The sequence below is a fragment of the Podarcis pityusensis genome, assembly GCF_964106645.2.
Source record: "Podarcis pityusensis genome assembly, chromosome: 16".
In the NCBI taxonomy this organism is placed as follows: domain Eukaryota; kingdom Metazoa; phylum Chordata; class Lepidosauria; order Squamata; family Lacertidae; genus Podarcis; species Podarcis pityusensis.
The window spans coordinates 19,492,482-19,515,601 of NC_138041.1; the positions used below are offsets into that span (position 1 = coordinate 19,492,482).

Consider the following 23,120-nt stretch of genomic DNA (forward strand, 5'->3'; position numbering starts at 1 on the left):
AGGGCTGGTGAGGCCCTCTAGATTTAGAGGCCCTAGGCTTCAGCCTACTTAGCCTATACATAAATTCGGCACTGCCTGCGTCTTTGCTAACCCAAAGACTGCAATGAAATGTGATTTATTGTAGCCTAAGTATTTTCAGAGGGAATATTTGTTTAAAGGTGGACGAGGGCAGATGTAAATCTAATTAAGTTTTAACGTGCTTGGAGCAATCACCCTTCTGCTTCACTCTGCTGGGAAAGATTAAGGAATTCTCTCCCAAACCTCTCTCTCTCCAACAGTGAGTTCCATAATGTAACTATGCACCGTGTGAAGAAGTCATTTCCTTTATCTTTTAACCCTCAAGCAGGATCAGAAAACAAGGGAACTCTCCTCCTCACCTGTGGTTTCCAGCAACAGGTATTCCAAAACATGGCTGACTCTGACTGTGGAGATGGAGCATAGTCATTGTGGCTGGTAGCCAACAATAGCCTCCTCCTCCACAAATTTTGGGATTATAGCTCACCTGGTGGGGGGTGGGCACTTGCCCCCTTCCCTCCATGGATGTATGTCTTTGTGTACATATAACCAGCCAAGCTCCAAAATGTCATATTTTAAAAGCAGCTTATCCTAAAAAGTCCCATAGCGCCCTTCTAATCTCAAACACCTGGGATCTCCAGTCCACTTGTCATCCGTCCCAGCCCATTGTCTTCTTGGCGGAAGGGAAACTGATTGACAGGTTGAGCTCCCAGGCTCTGCCGTGCTCCTCGGCGACGCAGCAGCAGGGAGCGCAAGAGTGCTGGTTTTAATTGCTCACTTTCCCTCTTCCATTGCTGTGTGTCCAAGGCCATCCCACTGTCTGGGCAGGAGGCCTCCCTTGGGCCATGCTTGCTGACCACAGCAGCACTAATTGGATCTATAGCAGTAGGGGCTGAGAGGTGGCAGGGGCCGTGTCTGGGGTCTCCTCCAGAAGCCTTATGCAAAGCCTCCTCTCAGCTTCCTCCTGCTGCTCAGGAGATTCTCTTTCTGCTCCAGCTATTTTTGTGTTGCCCTTGGAGGCTCCAGCAATTGCCGGTGCTTTTTTAAAAACCTTCGAACAGAGGGGCGGGGGTGAGTGAGTAGTTGGTTGGGCAAAGGATGGACAAATTTCAGTTCTCCAAGTTTTTTCATTTCCCCCATCTTATTCAGTTCTCGCCACTTTCTCAGCAATTTGCAAAAAACGCCCCCATCCTTAAGAAAATTTGTTGGTATTTTAGTGGACCCTTCTCTTAATAAACATATTGCTTTTTCATGCACTTTTGATGGATATGCACATTTTTGCAAGCATTTCCCACTCGTTTAGTGCACTTTGTATGGTATTTTCATTAATATATGCATTTTTATGTACGCTTAACTCTGGCGCATGCATTTATGAACGCATTGCTTGGTTGGGGAATGGCACTGCAAAATTCAGAAGAGTGCAAATTTCAGAGGATGGCACAAACAGAACCACACACACCCCAGCAGACCCCCTTCTCTGCTTAAAAACATAAGAAGAGCCCCGCAGGATCAGGCCCAAAGCCAATTGGGCCCAGCATCCTCCTCTTACAGCGGCCAACCAAACGTCTAAGGATGCAAGTAGGATGTCTAAGGATGCATGTCGTAGGATGCAAGTAGGACGCAAACGCAACATGACTTCCCCACTTGAAATTCTCAGCAACTTCCTTATTTGAAAATCCCTCCAATGGTTGTTGATGGATTTCACAGATGACGTCCTGGAACGATGAGGGAGGTTGAAATCCATCCCTGCTCAGAATGCAACAGCTCTCAGGTTGCTTTGGCACGATGGACGCTCTGTTTCTGAAATAACAACAGAGGAGTGAGTCAATTACTAATTCTAACACTGACTTGGAAGCTCCCCATCTGGACAGGTTGCCCTGATATACTCTGCTTTTGCATTATATGAGAATAAGAGGCCTATAATGAGCTTCTTCAGATGCCACCCCTTCTGCTCCTGGCCTTCACTCTCCTTTGGAAGAGGGTCAAGGATGATGTGGGCCTCACTGTGATTGAGCACTGAGCTATCATGGTGAAATGAGCCATGGAGGAGCTACCAGCCGTGATGGGTATGCTTTGCCTCCACAGTTGGAGGTAGCAATGCTTCTGAATGCCAGGTGCTGGAAACCACAGGAGGGGAGAGCGTTCTTCTACTCAAATCCTGCTGCTTGTGGGTTTCCTGCAGGCATAATAATAATAATAATAATAATAATAATAATTTATTGAATTATACCCTGCCCATCTGGCTGTGTTTCCCCAGCCACTCTGGGAGGCTTCCAACAAAATATTAAAAATACATTAAAACTTCAGTCATTAAAAACTTCCCTAATCAGAGCTGCCTTCAGATGTCTTCTAAATGTTAGGTAGTTGTTTATTTCCTTGACATCTGATGGGAGGGCATTCCACAGAGCGGGCGCCACTACCAAGAAGGCCCTCTGCTTGCTTCCCTGTAACCTCACCTTTTCGCAGTGAGGGAACCACCAGAAGGCCCTCAGAGCTGGACCTCAGTGTCTGGGCAGAATGATGGGGATATAAATAAGTTGTTGTTGTTATTGACATGAATATTTTTGGCCAGGCATCCAGAAGGACCACCCACAGAACTCACTGAGCTGATGCTCTTCTGACTGATCCAGGTTTGATGTTCCTTCACTGAGAAACAGAAATTCAGGAGATCTGTGAACATAAGTCAGTGCCCATGAACTTGTGGGTCAGGGAGAACTGGGGCATTAGGCACACCGGATCAAAATATGGCAGCTGGGGGCTTCAAATCGAATCAAAGAAGAGATGTAACTTGGGACAAACAAACATAGGGCTGCGTCCACTGCTAATCCTACTCAGAGTAGACCCCTTGACATGGATGCACTTGATTAACTTAGGATCATTCATTTTATTGGGTCTACTCTGTGTAGGACTAGCATGGGGGGACCTTTTTGTTATTTACTAATAAAGATATTATTGTATGAAAGAGTTAAAACGTTCATAAATACAAATTTTTAAAAATCTGTTCTGATGGCAGACCATATTAGACCATGATGAACATGTCGGATCAAATCAGCTGATTATATAAACAAACCACCGGATCCCTTTTTTTTGGAGAGGTGGTTTATATTGTTTTCATGCGTCATCATTTTTAAAAAAATAATATGGCCAGGGCTCTTGAAAGTTGGAAGCAGTCCAGAGAGCTTTGAGGGGGGCTGCTTATGTGCCTTAATTTGGGAGTTGGATCTCACATGTTAGGGGTGGGCCAGCTCCCTCCCTCTCTCCCCGAATTTGCCAGTCTGGTCCGAAGGCCAGACTTGGCTTTGCGTCACTGATCAGTCACCCTCCTGAAATACTGTACAGGTCAGTGGAACCTGAGAAGCTTATTCAGCTGATGCAGGTCAAGGTCCCCTGACAAGGATAAGGCAGCTGGCTCAGCAGAGCCAATCACAAGGTAAACCCCACCCGCTCCAAAACACACACGTAACACTGAGTGCTGGCCAACAGCGTCATGGGAGGGGATTCCAACTGAGCCACAGCTCTTGAGACCGGCCAATCGAAAGAGAAACAAGAAGCTACGAGAACCCGAGAAAGTGGCAAGGAGGAACGAGGATCACGGAAGGAGGCCACAGTGTCTCAGAGATCAGGGTGGGGAAGAAATTTGATTCCGCTCACATTTAAAGAGAGACAGCGTGGTGCAGTGGTTAGAGTGCCGGACCAGGAAGTAAAAAGAGCAGAGGAGATATTGGTTGTGCACAGACACAGTCTCTGAGGAGACGTGGGGACTTAGGCAGCTGGGGGAAGGAGCGGAACGTCAGTCCTCGCAACTGCCCTCATTGGGGCAAGACCTATGGGGAAATCTTTGCTGGGTTCACTAGGCCTGTGATGTTTTGGTTGCTTTGAATAAAAAGTTACTGTATTTTTCTGTGTATAACATGCCTCCCCACCCCCCGTGTATAAGATGCCCCCAATTTTTGGAGACTCCCAAATAAGAAAATAGGGGGAAATTGCCCACAGTTTTTGAGCTTTTTTGGGGGGGGTGTACCTAAAATCGCTCACCCGCCTGACCTACTCTGACAATAGCACGCGCTGCCAAAGACAACAATAGACTGCTCAGTAAGGTAAAGGTACCCCTGACCATTAGGTCCAGTCATAGCTGACTCTGGGGTTGCAGTGCTCATCTCGATTTATTGGCCGAGGGAGCCGGTGTACAGCTTCCGGGTCATGTGGCCAGCATGACTAAGCTGCTTCTGGTGAACCAGAGCAGCGCACGGAAACGCCGTTTAGCTTCCCGCCAGAGCGGTACCTATTTATCTGCTTGCACTTTGACGTGCTTTCGAACTGCTAGATTGGCAGGAGCAGGGACCGAGCAACGGGAGCTCACCCCATCCCGGGGATTCAAACCGCCGACCTTCTGATCGGCAAGTCCTAGGCTCTGTGATTTAACCCTCAGCGCCACCCGCGTCCCTAGACTGCCTGGTAGCTGCCACCAAACGCTAGTCGCTCGCCCAATTGCCACAGCGCCAGCCTATCGACAGCAGCCCTTGCCACAGTCACCAATTGCCCACCCTATTGCTGCTGACAATCTCCTGCTCATGGCAGGAATTAATCGCCAGTCCATCCTCTGCACTATCTGTGTGTAAGATGACCCCAAGCTTTTTACATAATTTTTAAATTTAAAAAAAAACAAAACGGAAAAAATACAGTAATTGCTGATATCAGATACATGAAGTGTTATCATGAGTTGCGGCTTATTGGACTGAAGGATTGTCAAAAGTGACCTTAGAGGGAATTGAAACGCAGGAAAGTACTACCAACCAATTATTACTTAAATGATAATTCACAAAACAGTTCTTGATGACTTGGACATTCTGACACTGGTAGACCAACTAACACATATAACATGTCTCAGATCCTTTGTCCTGGTTCAATCCACAGTTGATGGAACTGAACCTCTCAAGGCGACACAGTCTCCCCTTGCTTCTAGGATGACCTCTTTAAGGCCACTTACAGGGTGCCGTGGAAGTTTCAAATGTCCCCCCATGAGCTTTTGAATATTGCCTTTCCTGCCATCAGATTTGTGTCCATTGATTCTTCTGCACAGAGACTGACCCTGCCTGTCCTATGTCGAATGCAGAAGGGCTTTGCTGGCAGATGGTGGCAGAGATCACACTGGAATATGAGCTGGTGAATGAGGCCCCTGATGTTGTGTGTGTGACGTTATGAGGTCCTGAAATATGGTTGCTAGAGTAAGACGCAAGGACAGAGTCAGCATCTGGGTCCCCGTCAGACCGCATTCCGTATCAACTGCCTGCTTTCGTCCGAGCCTCTTGTGCATTGTTTGCTTCAATTTACTTTTAAAAGCCTGGCTAATTTTATGCAGAAATAAAATTCAAAAAATATCTGTGATATATATACAGTTGTACCTCGGGTTAAGTACTTAATTTGTTCTGGAGGTCCGTTCTTAACCTGAAACTGTTCTTAACCTGAAGCACCACTTTAGCTAATGGGGCCTCTCGCTGCCGGTGCGCTGCCGGAGCACGATTTCTGTTCTCATCCTGAAGCAAAGTTCTTAACCCGAGGTACTATTTCTGGGTTAGCGGAGTCTTTAACCTGAAGCGTATGTAACCCGAGGTACCACTGTACAAAGAAGCTAAGCATCGTGCTGTCCTATATTTCCGCAGCGTAATTTTTAAGTGAATTAAAAAGGTAAAGGGACCCCTGACCGTTAGGTCCACTAGCGGACGACTCTGGGGATGCGGTGCTCATCTCACTCCATAGGCCAAAGGACACGGTGTTTGTCCGCAGACAGCTTCCAGGTCATGTGGCCAGAATCACTAAGCCACTTCTGGCGAACCAGAGAAGCGCACAGAAACGCCGTTTACCTTCCCGCCAGAGCGGTACCTATTTGTCTACTTGCACTTTGACGTGCTTTTGAACTGCTACGTTGGCAGGAGCTGGGACCGAACAACGGAAGCTCACCCCGTCGCGGGGATTCGAACTGCCGACCTTCTGATCGGCAAGCCCTAGGCTCTGTGGTTTAGACCACAGCACCACATCTATAATTTTATAGAGTTTATATGCATTGTTGTACGTAGCTGTTTATGCGCTGGCTGTTTTAGGAAACCTCCCAGACTAAATCTTCAGGTTATGTTAATTTGGTGAAGCTAAGCATGCCAGCCTCAGAACTATAAATAACAGCCACTTTCTTAACAGCATCGTTTTTATCAGAGGAACTGATTAAGGAAGAAGCTGAAAAAGTTATGCTATGGGGGGTTTACAATTTCTGTTTGGCAGTCACTCTGATAAATCTATGGTGTTAGGGATTTAACAGCATCCTACCAGGATCAAAACGAAACTTGTCTGAAGTGCTGTTCAGTGCTTCCATTACTATTTATTGGGAATGGCATTGGGTGGGGAATTGTACAAATAAGCTCAATGTTGGGATCTAGTTTCTGGCTATGTTAATGCAGAAAGTTTGTTTATACAGAGGGATATCATACTTGGGATGAGTAATTGACAATCATATGCATATTAGGATATTAAGAATATACATATCTGTATATTAATGTGTGGAAATATTTTCCCTTTTTTTACTCTCACTCGTTTTCTTTCTTTTTTCCTCACTCTATTTTTTTTTAATGGAATTATTCTAATAAAATATGAATAAATACAGAGGGATATCAAGAAAAGACACATTTTATCCAGTCTGGTTTGACTTTATTACCTATATAAATGGCAGAGCAGTTGCCTCAGATTTTGGAACTCGTAAACAGCTTTGACGTCAAAGATCAGACACCGGCATCTTGAGAACTCTGTGCTGCACACTATGGAACTTGTGAAGAGAGATGGAATTATCCGAGTAAATGCTGACCTTTGTTGGACATCTCATTTTTGCTTGCCTTTCTTGTAATTCTGAGGATTTCTCTCGTGTGTTTCAAGAACATAAGAAGAGCCCTGTTGAATCAGGCCAGTAGACCGTGTGATCCAACATCCTCTTGGTGGCAAACCAGATGCTCTATTGAAAAACCCACAAGAAGTACTTCATCACGGGGGCCGCTAGGGGCGCCTTGGAAGATGGCGGATATTAACATCTATCCAGCTCGCACGAGGTAATTAGATGCTGATTATGGGGAGTAAATGAGTCTCCCTCATCTCTCCAGGGGAGAGAGATGCAGTTTTCACCCGCTGTTGCCATAAATCACCCCCGAGTTCGGAAGAAGGAGGGGGTGAGGCACTGGGTGCACAACCCTCGGCGGGCCTCGGAACTCCTCCGAAGCTGCTTCCAGGTGTGAAACTAGTTGCGTTACTTAAAAGGAAAAAAATTGGTGAAAGATAACGCACATGCTTCAAGAGAGGCAGGAGGTTTTTATCTGCTAACAATTTTACCACTGAAATGAAGAAGACTGAGATGGAAGATTACATCAAAGTACTACAGACATGGTATGTGGAATGGAATGCAACGGAACTGAAAGGGGGGGGATGACTTTTTATTTCTTTTGCTTTATGTGATTAACTAATAACCCTCCCTCTTAGAAGATCCATCACAGCAATTAATTGGCAAATGGGACTAAAAATGAACTGTGTGGGAATAATATGAACTTATGAAGATTTATTATTTTCTATGAGATTGCGAACTGGAAGGGGCAGCCCTCCTAGAAAAAGACTAATTTACGATGCAATAGGTCGGGAAAGTTAAAGAGCGAGCTTTTAGACTGTATTTCATTGGAACGACAAAATGGCAATCGCTTGCTCGAGTGGACATGCCTGGACTATTGGATGAGAGTGATTTACGAGAGAGCAGTACAAAGCCCACACAGAAACACAAATAAGACTGTTTTTTTCAACCCACTTGCGGAGCAACTCGGAGGTGAATGAAAAGGAAAATGAGTAACGACAAGGATTGAGAAGAGGGACTGGAAATATCATTCTTAATATGAAAGCAGAACAAATATTCGAGGATTGGACTCCTGCCCCCACAAAAAGTTATAATTTGGAAAATAATTTGGATTACATGATTTGTATTGTTATAATTTGGATTAATTGGTTTGATGTGTTTAATTTGGTAATATGAAACTTAATAAAAATTATTTTTTTAAAAAAAGAAGGACCTCATCACAAGAACACTCTCCCTTCCTGTGGTTTCAGCATTTATGATAGTGTCCGTGATTTATGTGTAATGTAGCCAGTGCCTTTTCTTCTGGGGGGACACAGGGGTACGCATACCCCTAAACATTTTGTGAATCTAAAGAGAGAAGAAACTTAAAATTTAATTTTTTTTAGTTTCTTCTCTAGCACGGTGAATCGCCAGTTCCGTTGCTACCCCTGATGGTGGCCTCATTTCCTGTCACGGTGTTTCCTGAGTCTCAGACGGAAGCGGGCATTTAATGTGTGAAGCGGTGTGGAATGTGGATGTGTGGTGTTTTACTGATGAAAGTTTGGCCTCATTGAGGGGCAGTATTTCAATATGAGCAATGCATGTTCTTTGTACTTTTGTCCATTTACTGTACAGTGGTACCTCGGGTTACATACGTTTCAGGTTACATATGCTTCAGGTTACAGACTCCGCTAACCCAGAAATAGTACCTCGGGTTCAGAACTTTGCTTCAGAATGAGAACAGAAATCGTGCTCTGGCGGCGCTGCAGCAGAAGGCCCCATTAGCTAAAGTGGTGCTTCAGGTTAAGAACAGTTTCAGGTTAAGAACGAACCCCTGGAATGAATTAAGTACTTAACCCGAGGTACCACTGTACTGTATTAATTTTTCCCGGTTTGGAGACTTCCGGGTTGGCGCCATCGCCGAATGGCGGACTCCCTCTGAGCTCCGGAGGGAGTCTGCTCGGCAGGGGCTGGGTCCTACCGCGCCGGCGACGCGGGGACCCTTAAAAACCACGGGCACGGAGTCCGTGGACATGGGTGACTCGGCTTGCACCATTAACGCCCTCCCGACTCGTGAAGGAGCCTTTTTAAAGGCTTCGGATCGGGTGCCGGGGAGCGGCGCGGTGCTTTGAGTCTTCTGCTTTCCCTGCCGAGCGCAGCCGCATGCCATTCGACGGAGAGCGCTGACTTCTTCCATTGAAAATTTGGACTATTAACAACAACCCGTGAGTAATTGGGAAACCGGGTTCAAAATTTTGGATTTGGCACGAGCGGGGGCGATTTAAAAAGGAAGTCAATCCCCCCCCCTACTGTAAGCATTCCAAAACAAGGACTGAGTAACCAAGGTCCAAAGGGAAGTATATTTCTGATAAAAATCATTAATTCCACGATGCGAAATTATAAGAACTGTGCTGGAGGAGAAGAGTGGAGGGTGAGAAGGAAAATGCAACCCCCCCCCCTGGGAACCGGGGCGATTCGCGGAGCCTGGTGAAGAGAGACGGAGACTTTGACAGCTGTCAAAGTAGCTGTCAAAGCTGGAGAATATAAAGAGGACTTTGTTACGAGGACTTTGCTGGTTAATTTTGTTACAATTTGCTATAATATGGATATAAACTGTCGGAAAATAAGGAACAACAATTTGACTTTTGGATCAGAGGATACAAAGTTATTACAATCCCCCTAGAGGGGTATCGGGACATTACAAGAACGGTCGTAAGTGGAAAAATACTCTGGGATTCGCACAGGACTTGTTATCTTCTGGGAAAGCTGCAAAACTGAAATAGTATTTTGTCTACAGAGGTATTTACATTAAAGGAGACAATAGAATTTTCTATTGAAGAAAGGAAGGGACGGGACGTAAGTTTTTGTTCCTGAATAACAAACCTCTGTAGAGATACCAGATTTCTGAATTAGAAAGTTTTAGCAGCTGAACAGGACAAGAAACCCGAGAAAGTGAGGAATAAGAAGAACAAAGGACTGACTACGACACGGAAAAAACAATGGGAGGAGTGGTAAAGATCAAGGAAATTAAAGGCCTCTGTTAGATTGGACACTTGAAGTTAAATATCATTAAAATTAATAAATTAAAAGAAAACCGGCAAGATGGAATTGGGGAGAAATTTGGCCATGAATTGAGACTTCCAGGATGATAATGTATAGACTGATGGACATGGGGAATTCAAACCGGGGAAGGGGGGGGGGAGACTTGGAATCCAAAGGCTGTGTAACAATCTTTTGAATTTTTTTTTTATATCTCTTATTTTCTATTTCTTTATATAACTTACGCATGTCATTTTATTTTGATTGGACGTGTTTAAAAAAAAGGGAATTCGTGGAAGGAACTGGGGTGGATCTGGGGGATAAATTTTTTTTCTTTTCTTGTCAATGATGTGGGATGGTGCAAGACTTGTACAATTCAATCTGGATAGTGGGTTAAACAAATTAAGCTTCAAATTGGGAGTGAGAGCTTGTAGAACCAAATTAAGGAAAGGGGAATACAGTTGGGGGGGGAGGGGGGGAGTCCCAGAAAGTAGGCAATGAAAGTAAGGTTTTAAATATCTTCTTTTTCTTTCTCTTTTTTCTTTGTATCTTTATATTTCTGGAAACTTTAATAAATATGATTAAAAAAAAAAATAAAAAAAAATTCCCGGTTTGAATTATAACGTGGTGATTTTCTTGAGTCCAAATGAGAGTAACCCTATACATTTTTAAAGAAAAAAAGCACTGTGTGTAGCCTTGTGTTTTACAACATTCATCTAATAATAATAATAATAAAGCATGAGACTCTTTTTAAACAATATTTTATTTTCCATTTTACAATATTCAACAATAAATACAAATCACACGCAAATCCAGTGATGTTTTCTACAACTCTCCTCCCTCCTCTTCTGTGGTTTCTTATTTTTATACCAAATTCTTACTCCGTGTCTTAATTTACCCTTCTTACCCATTTATCCTTTTAAATTTCCTTAGATTCCTTACTGCTAGTGTTTATATTGATCCTACTAACGTTTTTAATTGTTTACAGTTCATTTTCATATAGTCAATAAATTTCCCCCATTCTGCTACAAAGAGTTTATCATCTTTATCTCTTAATTTTCCGGTAAGTTTCGCCACCTCTGCATATTCCATCAATTTCAGTTGCCAATTGTCTCTTTTTAGGGTCAGTTCCTCTTTCCAGTTATGTGCACATATCATTCGGGCAGCCATGGTAGCATACATAAATAGTTTTTTCTGATCTTTCTGCACCTCTTCTCAGCAGAATATTAATTTTTAGGACTGACACCTATCCTAATAAGGAAAGTTTCGTCCTTCTCCATATTTCCAACTTTTTCTTGATTTCTCTCCATGTTTTAATGTAATTATCTTGAAACAAATTTGAGTTCCTTGCTATTAACCATACCATCAGACCTGTTTTTCCCTCTAGTTCTTTTTTCCGCTCTCCTTCATAATTTTAACTAACATTTTGGTTTTAGCCTTGTTGAGTTTAAAGTCTGCTAATTCACCAACTATTTTAAATTTCTTCCAGCATCTTTGGGGCGGAAACCAATGGTTCTTTTAATGATAACATCACAACATCTGCAAAAGTTTTTAACTTGTAGGACCGTTGTCCCACTGTAATTCCTTTAATCTCCTGATTACTTCTTATTTTTCACGCCAAGACATCTAAGACGAACATAAACAACAAAGGCAACAGTGGACAGCCTTGTCTTGTCCCTTTGATATTTTACACATCTCAGTAGTAATGTTGCTCACAACTAACCTTGCATTTTGATCTAGATATATTAAGCACGAGACTCATAATCTCAGGGTCATGGGTTTGAGCCCCTCATGCGACGGTCACCTCCAGGCTTGACTACTGTAATTCACTCTACGCGGGGCTACCCTTGTAGCTGTCCCAGAAACTCCAGCGGGTGCAGAATGCTGCAGCGACGCTCCTCACGGGGTCTCTGCCATGGGAGCATATTCACCCAGTGCTTTTCCAGCTGCACTAGCTCCCGGTGGAGTACAGGGTCAGATTTAAGGTGCTGGTTTTGACCTTTAAAGCCCTTCATGGCCTAGGAACCTCATACCTATGGGACCACCTCTCCTGGTATGCCCCACGGAGGACCTTCAGGTCCATAAATAGCAACACCCTAGAGGTCCCGGGCCCTAAGGAAGTTAGATTAGCCTCAACCAGAGCCAGGGCCTTTTCAACTCTGGCTCCGGCCTGGTGGAACGCTCTGTCTCATGAGACCAGGGCCCTGCAGGATCTGATTTCTTTCCACAGGGCCTGTAAGACAGAGTTGTTCCACCTGGCCTTTGGCTTAGAATCAATTTGATTCCCTCGCCTTCTTTCTTTTTTCCTTTCTCCTCCTGTGAAGAGGCTGCATCTTAATGTTTTAATGTGGTGTTTTAATCTTGTTTTTTAAGTTGTATTTTAATCAACTTGTCTTTATTATTGGTTATTAGCTGCCCTGAGCCCGGCCTTGGCTGGGGAGGGCGGGGTATAAATAAAAATTATTATTATTATTATTATTATTATTATTATTAGCCAAAAGATTTCTGCATTTCAGGGAGTTGGACTAGATGATCCTCGTGGTTCGTTCCAACTCTATAATTCTGTGATTGAGATTTTCAGAAAATGCCACCCCACTAGGTAGAGGAATCTCTCCCAACCCCTTTCTTGTAGGGGAGCACTCCATCAGGTCAGCACTGACCGACAAGTCTGACACTGCACAGTCTCCAAATTTAACTACCGTATTTTTTCGTGTATAACACGCCCCCATGTTTTGGGGGACTCAAACTTAAGAAAATTGGGGGAGATTGCCCAGAGTTGTTGAGCTTTTTAAAGGGGGGAATTGCCAAAAATTGTTCACCCATCTGACCATAAAGGCCAACTATCAGGTAATCCCTCGCAGGTGGAAGCCGCCAATCGCCCACCCAATTGCCACAGCGACAGCAAATCAACAACACCCATTGTCGCGGCCACCAATAGCACGAACACGGCTAGTGGAAGCAACCAATCCCACGTCACCAATATGCACTGACCATGTATAAGAGCCCCCCCCCTTAAAAACTTATTTTTGAAAGAAAAAACCCTCGTCTAATACATGGAAAAGTACGGTACCTCGTTGGGCAAAAAGCACAAAAGGGTAGATTTCCCCCCTCTCGTTTCCAAACAGCAAAACTCGGATCCACCTTAACTGTCCTGCCTCTGCCAGATAATATATTGAGTGATTCCTACCTCCTCCCCTTGTTATCTTCAACACAACTGGTAACAAGCATTCTAAAGTGATCGCTCAAGAGGAGGAATTCAGGATATTTACTTAAGACGAGGCTTCTGTAAAGATTTAGCTGCGGGCATCTTCATCTAATGATGGAGGGAGGCAAAGGAAACTGACATTAAGCAGGGACCAGTGTAGACCATGAACATATCACACAAGTGGAGGAATGAAGGGTATTTTCCCAGCGTTCAGGATCTTAGCTTTCTTGCTAGTTTGGTTTTATGTGTGTGTGTGTGGGGGGGGGGAGTGTTTCTAGCCCTTGTGGCTGGGAAGAGGATAAATATTAGCTTTAAAAAAACAAAAAACCAGTCCTGAAGGGCTGCTGCTGGATTCTCCTATACAGTATATAGGCAACCTTCAATTTGTGCACATTTGAGACATGTGTGACTGCACATGTGCATGCCATGTTCAGCATTGGAAGAGGGCAGAATGGTGTGTAGCAGGCTTACATGCGCTCCACCAACACATGTGATGACCCAGAACGTAACCCCCAAGTGAATGAGTGGCTGCCTGTACACATAATTTGTTCAAGAACAGGCAACAGAGAGTAGGAGTCGATTATTGGAAATGGAGGAAACAGACTCCCCTAAGAATCTGTTGTGGGTATTTTTTTTGCAGGAAGGGGACTGGAGCTTATTGAGGTTGCTGACTTATATCTGTTGCTTTTCTCAGAGTGGCCCAGAGTGGGCGTTGGCTGAGGACATACTGAGGTTGATATCCCGGATCATTACACAGAGCAATCCTGCTTAATGCCAGGTTCTAAAAGCGCTGTTTAAGCATCTGCCCCCTTCTCCTTCAAATGAAGAAGGCAGCGAGCAGCTGCTTCAAACAGCCCTTTTGAGAAGCGCTTTAAGGCAGTCTCTGTGCTCCTGTTTCAGCTGAAATGCAAGTGTGGGGACTGCCTTACAGCGCTTCTCAAAAGGGCTGTTTGAAGCAGTTTATGGGCTTATCCTGCGAGCGGCAAGGAGCACGGTGGGGGAGACTCTAGATTGGTCCAGATTGGGCCCCCTGGCACCACATGATGACTGTAGGACTGTAGTCTGGTTTCCAAAAGGTCCTGGGCCAGCTCAGCCCCTTCTCCGCACCCTGAAAGCTTCATTCCAGGGTTTTCTGCCAGCGGTTCTGCAACAGGGTGCTCTGCACTAGGGGAGTGATGCTGGCATCACTCTGAAATCTAGAGGCAGGTGGGAGGCCACAGATGCTAGCAGTGCTGGGCGGTGGGACATGTCTGTCTATCCACACCCCTCCTAACCCAACCCAAAGTCACTTGAGATTGCTCTGTAAATCACATTGAGCAATTAATTCACTGTCCCATCTCTTTGGTTTACTCAGACTTCTTTTGCTGACCTATTTTACTCTCCCTCCTTCCCCGCAACAAATAGTTTCAGCAATCCAATTCTCAAGTTGTCCTGTATTTGATTTAGTAGGTGGCAAATTTGCTCAAGTGTTCCGGCAATTAGTAATGTTTGCTTTGCAAACAGAGAATTCCACCCCCCCCCTTGGATTTCCCCAGAACTGCCGAACTCAGGGGGAAGATTTGCAATCTTCAGGCTGCCTTCTGTGTTCAGACACAGGCAGGTCTGGAACATCAGCACACAAAACATCAAAGCAGTTGCCCCTGGGGATGCTTAATTTTTTTTGCACGGGTGAGTCTACCCCAGGGAACCACAGGTGAAGTTGGGGGGGGGGGAAGCCTTGTCAATCTTCTCCATTTAGAAATGGGTGCAGGATTACAGTCCCCAAGACATCTTACACATTTACATTTTTCACATTTTTATAATGAAACACACTGTCAGCAGTTAACTAAAATCAATAAGAATGCCCTAGAAATACAACCCAAAATTGGTCAAAAGGATAAATAAAAAGAAGCAAAAACAACTGACCACTTTTACTGAAAATGAAATAATTGCTTCACCTAATCTAGCAGCCTTAGGCTCCTGTAAATTTATTTGTTTAGGGCATTTGTTTAGGGCTTGCACACAATGAATTAAAAGGAAACAGTCCCTGCTTGCAGGTTTACAACATAAAAAACAACACCCCCCAAAACCACAACACACAAGGAAAAAGGGACAGGGAGGGAAGAGGAAGTAATTAGACACAAGATCTACCCACCAGGGAAGAATGGCAGATGAAGTTGATGGACTACATGGAACTGGCGGAAATGACTGGCAGAATTCGAGACCAGGGAGAAGAGTCGGTGGAAGAAGACTGGAAAAAATTTAAAGTATAGCTACAGAAACATTGTAAAATTAATGAGTGTTAGAAGGATGCTGGAATGAACTTACATGGTTTTAGTAGAAATGTAACAAAGAATTAAGTAAAAGCTGATTGATAATGGGTTAAAATGGAAAAATTCAAGGTTAGATCGTTAGGATAAATTATAGAATAAAAATTGAGAAAGATGGGAAGAACTTGCTGAAATAGTGAATTGAACTAGAATACAAAAAAAGGGAGGTGTGAGGAGGTCGATGAAACAAGCAAAGGAAAGGTAAAGATATGGAATATTGGATGCTTGTTTTAGTTTCTTCTTTGTTTTTCTTTTTTGTTGTATTATTGTATTGCTTTTATATGTTTTATATGTTTTGTTATTGTTCTTTCTTTTTTTCCCCTTTTCTTATTATTGTTATTTTTTTCCTTTTTCTGTAATTTTTAAACTTTTAATAAATATCTTTAAAAAAAAAGAAAGAAAAGGAAGTAATTAAACTCAGGCACCAATTTTAAAGCAGTTAATCACATAATGACCATCTGGCACAGTTCAGTTAAACAGGACTATAGGGAGTCAAGTTTACGAACATGTGCAAGCAGATCTGATAGCAGGGGTGTAACTATAGGCGTGGGCTTTTGCTACCACACCTTGCTTGTAGGCAAGGTGGGCATCTGGTTGGCCGCTGTAAAGAGTAGGCCTTTTTTGGCTTGATTCAGCAGAGATCTTTAATGCTCACATCCGGTGCAAAGTGCTTAAATAATATCAATGTCGTTATTGATTTCCAGCATCAGGAGGCTGCCAAGGCAGTCAGAGGAGGCCTATTTACAGATCTGGCCCCTGGAACTGATGGCCCTGTAGCAAAGCAATGCATTTCTCGCCGCATGTGTATCCACAGAGACACAAACACACACAAATGCTCCCAGGTCACCGTCATGCCTTCAGGATGCATCAGTTTCTCCCGTGCGCTAATCGCCATCGTTTAGTGCGAGCGAACAATGAAGCACCGCTCGAACCTTTTTGGAGCTGCATCCCAGGGAATAGACGGGGTGACTTTGCCTCTGTGCTCCTTGGCGCGGCAGGAGGCTTTTGTCCCCACCGCGAGCCTTTATTTCTTTGCTATAATCTCCCGAAGAAAAGCTTTTTTGCCATGTTGGGCGATATTATTCCAGAGTCAGCCTACTTTCACGAGTGAGATCAATGAGACCGTCAGCTGCATGTGGAGCTTGTGAGGCTAGGGGAGGACTTCGCCTACTGATGCTCCCCACATTGTGGTCATAGCCTCATGTTCCCCGAGATGCATAGGGGGAGAATGACCATCTCCAGAGGCCCTGAGCACTCCAAGCTGCTAGGATTTATATTTGACCTTAAAAGCTCACATCTGGCTTCCAGAGGATCAGAGAAAACATGGCTGAATCGCAAGGGCTGGTCACTGCAAACACAGGGAAGCTGCTTTTTACTGAATCAGACTATTGGTCCATCTAGCTCTGTGTTGTCATGGAATCCCGAGGGACCCCACAGGTCATCTAGTCCAACCCCCTGCAATGCAGGAATCTCAGCTAAAGCATCCCAGACAGATAGCCATCCAACCTCTGCTTAAAAACCTCCAAGGAAGGAGAGCCCACCACCTCCCGAGGGAGACCATTCTATTGTTGAACAGCTCTTGCTGTCAGAAAGTTTTTCCAGATGTTTAGTTTTCCAGATGTTTAGAGGGTCGAGTTTGCCTATGCCTGTTCTAAAAACTGGCTAAAAAGCAGAGGAGGGGGGATTGCAGTAGTAGTAGTAGTAGTAGTAGTAGAAGAAGAAGAGTTTGGATTTGATATCCCACTTTATCAGTACCAGAAGGAGTCTCAAAGCGGCTAACATTCTCCTTTCCCTTCCTCCCCCACAACAACCACTCTGTGAGGTGAGTGGGGCTGAGAGACTTCAAAGAAGTGTGACTGGCCCAAGGTCACCCAGCAGCTGCATGTGGAGGAGCGGAGACGCGAACCCGGTTCACCAGATGACGAGTCCACCGCTCTTAACCACTACAGCACACTGGCTGACACCTATTGCAGAGGTGAATTTAGGGCAGCATGGCTGGTTCCACCACACAGGGCACCAAGAGTTGGAAGGGACCCAGAGGATCATCTATCCAACCCCCCGAAATGCAGGAATATGTCCCATACGGGGATCAAACCTGCAACCTTGGTGTTATCAGCACCATACTCACCAACAGAGCTATTCAGAATCCTGCTTGGGGGAAGAGGCATGCCGAGGCTCCCTTGCACCCTTGGGCAAGGAGATGTTGGCCACCCAGAGAAGCAGCTTGTAGCCACTCTGAACCAGAGGGGTGTGATTTGTGTGCCCTTGGCAGCGGCAACCTAGCCAACCCCTAGGTGCAGCCCTCCTTGGGGGCATACCACAGACATCTGGACTACATGAATTTTGGGCCTGATCCAGCAGCAAGCGTCTTCTTTTTTCTTATCTAGCCCTTTTAGAACCTTGAACAGCAGAGGAAGGAACTTGGGGGGCGGGGGCTGGTCCGGATCAAGCCTCTGGTGCTGAGGTTGTGCAGGGAGGGGTTAACACTTACATCTACGATGACCCTCCCCCCCCCCAATTTGATACTGAAGAGAAGATCCAATTTGAGTCCAGCAGGTGAAAGTCAAAAGGTTGGGGTTACATTGCAGGCCTGTCCTACTCAAGAGTAGACCCATTAAATGAATGGATCTGCTAGCCACAGCCATTCACTCTAAAGACTGCGCTGAGTAGGATTAATACTGAAGCATCCCGCGGAGCTGCCTATAGGGAATGACACGCACGCGCGCCCTACTCTGAGTGGGACTAACATTTGATGCACATCCCACGGAGTCGGGCCACCTGTTGGATGAGAGACGGAGCAGGCGGCCTGGTCACAGAGTCCGACCCTTAACTACTGCCACGCACCCCTCTTCCTTAAAAAGGTTCGCTAGGCTCGCCGGCGGCTCTCGCGCGCCGGGCCTCTCCGCGCAGCCGTCGGACTCCAGCGCCCTCCAACGAGCGCCCCGGGCGGAAAGGTCACGCCGCCTCTCCTGGGAAGCGCGAGAAGAAGCCGCCCGCCGAGGCCGAGGCCGCGAGAGGGCAAAGGAAGGGGGAGGCGTCGGCAGCCAACGGAGAGAAGCGGCGGCAAAGGCGCTCTGCCGTGCGCAAAGGCTCGCCGTCGGGGGGTGCGAGAGAGCGCACAGCCTTCGGGGCGTGCGCGCTTCCCGCCGCCCTTGCGGGCGACCTGCCGTCGGAGCGAGAGGAGAGAGGCAGACAGACGGGAGCCAGGCAGGCGAGTGACAGGGGGCGGAGGGAAGGGGGCTGGCTCGAGGGGAGGGAAGGCGAAGGGGTGGCTCAGGGGTAGGGGAGAGGAAGGGACGGATTCTTGGCCCCGGCGCCTGCTTCCTTCCCTCCTCCGAGGGGGCGTCCCCTCTCCTCTACCCCTCCAGCTTCCTGCGCGGGGAGGGCGGTCGGGGATCTCCTCCTTTCTCTCGACGGGAAGCTGCGCAGAGGTGCCGCCGCCGGTCGGGCTAGCGGCTTTCCAAATATAGCACGTGCGCCTCGCGCGAAAGGGAAAGTGTTTGCGTGGGGGTGAGGGGGTTGCGATTGCACGCCCCCTTTCGCTCCTAGGTCCGAGAATCTCGACCGTCGACTCGGAATTTGAGGTGGGGGTGGGAAGAGGAGGACGGGGGAAGGGGCAGAGAGCTGTCTGCGTGCGTGCTGGCTTCCCATAGCAACCCAGCTTTGAACGCCCCCCACATCATTCCTCGCTTTTTCCGGGGGGGGGCGAGGATCAAATAGGGCTAAATTGTCTGAGAGAAGGGGGCGGGAAGCTTTTATCCCCCGCTTCTAAATAGCCCAATAAAAGATTATTTTTGTGGGGGGGTGGGATTTGGGTTCCTGAACCTTCCTGGTTATGGATTTAGTTTGCAAAGCGGGGGGGGGGGGGGCGAGCTTGCGTTAAATCCACGTCTGCAGTGCTATATGGCTGCTGGTTTCTAAGGCTGTGTGCAAACTATGAAGCATAATAGAATCACATTTCTTTTGCGCTCTCAAAGAATTGTGGGTGCTGTGGTTTGCTAAAGGTTGCTGGGGATTGGAACTCTGTGAGGGGGAAACTACAGTGCCCAGAATTCTTTGAGGGCGGGGATGTGCTTTGAATGTGCTCTTAAAAGTATAAGGTAAAGCACCCCTGGATGGTCAAGTCCAGTCAAAGGCGACTATGGGGTTGTGGTACTCATCTCGCTTTCAGACAGATGGAGCCGACATTTGTCCACAGACAGCTTTCCGGGTCATGTGGCCAGCAGGACTAAACTGCTGCTGGTGCAATGGAACACCGTGATGGAAACCAGAGTGCACAGAAATGCATTTACTTTCCTGCTGCAGTGGTACCTATTTATCTACTTGCACTTGCGTGCTTTTGAACTGCTATGTTGGCAGAAGCTGGGAAAGAGCAATGGAAGCTCACCCCATCACAGGGATTCAAACCGCCGACCTTCTGATCGGCAAGCCCTAGGCTCAGTGGTTTAACCCATCTTCAAATATCTGAAGGGCTGTCACATGGAAGATGGAGCAAGCTTGTTTTTCTGCTGCTCCGGAAGGGAGGATCGCAACCATTGGATTCAAATGACAGAAAAGGAGATTCCAACTAAATGTTAGGAAGAAGTTTCTGATGGTAAGAGCTGTTGTACAGTGGATCGGGCCACCATGGAAAGTGGTGGGTTCTCCTTTGTCAGGGGCGAAACGAGGCTTTATTCTGCCGGGTCAAAGACCCAATTTGGCACCCCTCCTTTACATTTACAGTGGTACCTGGGGTTAAGTACTTAATTCGTTCCGGAGGTCCGTTCTTAACCTGAAACTGTTCTTAACCTGAAGCACCACTTTAGCTAATGGGGCCTCCTGCTGCTGCTGCGCCACTGGAGTACGATTTCTGTTCTGATCCTGAAGCAAAGTTCTTAATCTGAAGCATTATTTCTGTGTTAGCGGAGTCTGTAACCTGAACCGTATGTAACCCGAGGTACAACTGTACATACAAACACACACAGGCTGGGAGCCTCAATGGTGTCCTCTGGAGGCTTCACCCAGGGCAAATAAACCCCCACCTCATAGCTACAGCACTGCCTTCACTGGAGTTTTTTTAAAAACACAGGTTGGATGGCCACTTGTCACGGATTATTTGGTTGTGATTCCTGCATTGTGGGGGTTGGACTAGATGAGCCTTCGGACCCCATCCCATTCTACAGTTCCATGAAATGCAGGGAATACATAGGAAAGATAAACTGGGCTGCCTTGGGTTCTTGAGATTCCCCACACTGCTATAAGCCTGATCCTTTTGTTCTGCAAACTGTAGGAAGCCTCTGTGCCCTATCTCTTAGTTTTTCTTCTCTACAGGAAAAGGTGGGGCTCCTGATCTCTCTCTGTGAATGCGGCCTTTGCAGGCAGTGAGTGACTTACCCTTTCCTACCTCATGTACTCAAAATGCTTGAGCCTTCCTAGCAGGGGGTGTGGTTTCCATTTCTATAGATTCCCCCGGGGACTTTAGAGACCTCTTTTTTTTGCTGGTGGGATTAAAACCCGCCTAGTGGGGGTGTTGTTGTTAAGGAGAGAGAGAGTGACTCTTAGGCAGGGGGAAAGGAACAGCTGTGATTCACATCAGGAGCAACGTGGTTTGCTGAGAAACAAGCAAAGTAGCAGCAGCAACAACGGGAGGTCGTGGGAGGAGAACTGGTTGTAATGTAAAGGACGGGTAGCTCAGGCGGTAGAGCACGAGACTCTTAATCCTGGGGTCCCGGGTTCGAGTCCCACATTCGGTGAAAAATTTCTGCATTGCAAGGGGCTGGACTTGATGACCCTGGTGGTCCTTTCTAACTCTACAAGTCTGTGATTCTGTGAGGCAGAGGCGGGTCTGGCCGATCTTTTGTTTCCAACCTACACTTAACACAGGGGTGCCCAACTTGGGGGGGGGTGTGTTCGTTCGCCCCCCAGGCAAAGAAATGATTGAAGGGATGGAACGACACCCCTACAAGGAAGGGCCGAAGCATTTGGAACTTCTTAGAGAAATGGAGACAAGATAGAATTTTTTTTTAATGATGGAGAAAGCAGAAAGAGAAAAGTTTTTTCCCTCCCTCTCTCCTAACATGAGAACTCATGGACAGTTGAACGTTGGGAGCAGAGCTTTCCAAACTTTTCATGTTGTTGACACACTTTTTAGATGTGCTAAGTTTCGTGACGCAGTTTTACTAGCAAGCGGGAGGTTAAAGGGGTAGAGGGACCCCTGACCATTAGATCCAGTCGTGACTGACTCTGGGGTTGCGGCGCTCATCTCGCTTTATTGGCTGAGGGAGCCGGCGTACAGCTTCCGGGTCATGTGGCCAGCATGACTAAGCCGCTTCTGGCGAACCAGAGCAGCGCACGGAAACGCCGTTTACCTTCCTGCCAGACTGGTACCTATTTATCTACTTGCACTTTGACGTGCTTTCGAACTGCTAGGTTGGCAGGAGCAGGGACCGAACAACGGGAGCTCACCCCGGCGTGGGGATTTGAACCGCCAACCTTCTGATCAGCAAGTCCTGTGGTTTAACTAACCCTTTTCCAGCCCCGGGAGGAACGCACCTGCACACTGCAGCCGACACACTAATGTGCCACGGCACACAGTTTGGAAAGCTCTGGTTGGGAGAGTCAGGACAGAAAGGACTTTTTCATGCAGTGCACAGTGGAACTCTCTGCCACTGGATGGCCACCAACCTGGACGTCTTAAAAAGGAGATAAGACAAACCCATGGAGGATGAGGCAGCTCATGGCTACTAGACATGGTGGGTGTGTTTTACCTTTGCTGTCAAAGGCAGTACAGTATGCCTCTGAAAACCAGTTGCTGGGAATTGCAGGGGATGTAACTGACTGTGTTCTTAGATAAATAAGGAATACTATTCATTGTATCAAATTTCAACAGAAGTAACTCATAAAGTTCAACAAACGAACAAAGCAGAAGACCCAGTGGATCAGATCATTCTCTAGTCAGTTTGCGCTTGTCCATATAACCCTACTTTGTAACAGTTGCTGCTTACCACAGCTACTACTATGCCATAAGATCCACTGTCTTGTAATATCACATATGGTGTGTACAGATATTTATTGTTTGATATTATTGTTGCTGTAAGATGTGAGATCATGATATTGTATTTATTTGCATTACTTAGTGCTTTAACTAAGTGCTTTAACTTAGTGCTTTAACTGATGAATCCCAGGACGGTGAAACAAGGCCAATATTCCAGAAATCCTTGTCTAGACTCTGTGAAAGGATTTTGTGGAACTGTAACAACCTTTCATGTGGATTGTTTGGACTTTATGAACAGACAGGTGGAATAGACACCATTACACGGATGGACCTTATGCATGAACTGACGTGTGTTTATTGAGGATGCTTTACGTGACCATAGGTTTGTTTGTTGCTGTTTTGGGAATTGCAGGGGGGCAGAATGCTGTTCTGCTCAGGTCTGGCTTGCAGGCATCTGTTCAGCCACTCTGAGAACAGGATGCTGGACTCGGTGGGCCACTGGCCTGATGCGTCGGGCTGTTCTTATGCACATTTGCCTATGTACCAGTAGATACGTGAGAAGCCGAGTTAAACCTCATGTTGTAACTAAGCATCCTCTGCCTCTGCTCCATGCTGTCATTTAGCTTGTGTGCAAATCTGGCTCTTCTCCAGCTTTGCACCTGGACCTGCCTCCTACAATTTATCAGTTTTGCTTAGGAGCTTCAAATGCCTCCTCAAAGCCCACCT

The 23,120-nt window shown here is 46.2% G+C and overlaps 1 protein-coding gene across 1 annotated transcript in view; it reads left to right on the plus strand.

Moving 5' to 3' along the window:
• Positions 1–18,284: 18,284 nt before the first annotated feature.
• Positions 18,285–23,120, plus strand: part of NOS1 (nitric oxide synthase 1) — a gene marked incomplete at its 3' end in the record, with an annotated part of 177,024 nt that continues 172,188 nt past the window's right edge. The window contains exon 1 of the mRNA XM_080986166.1: positions 18,285–18,632. The remainder of the gene's footprint in view (positions 18,633–23,120) is intronic.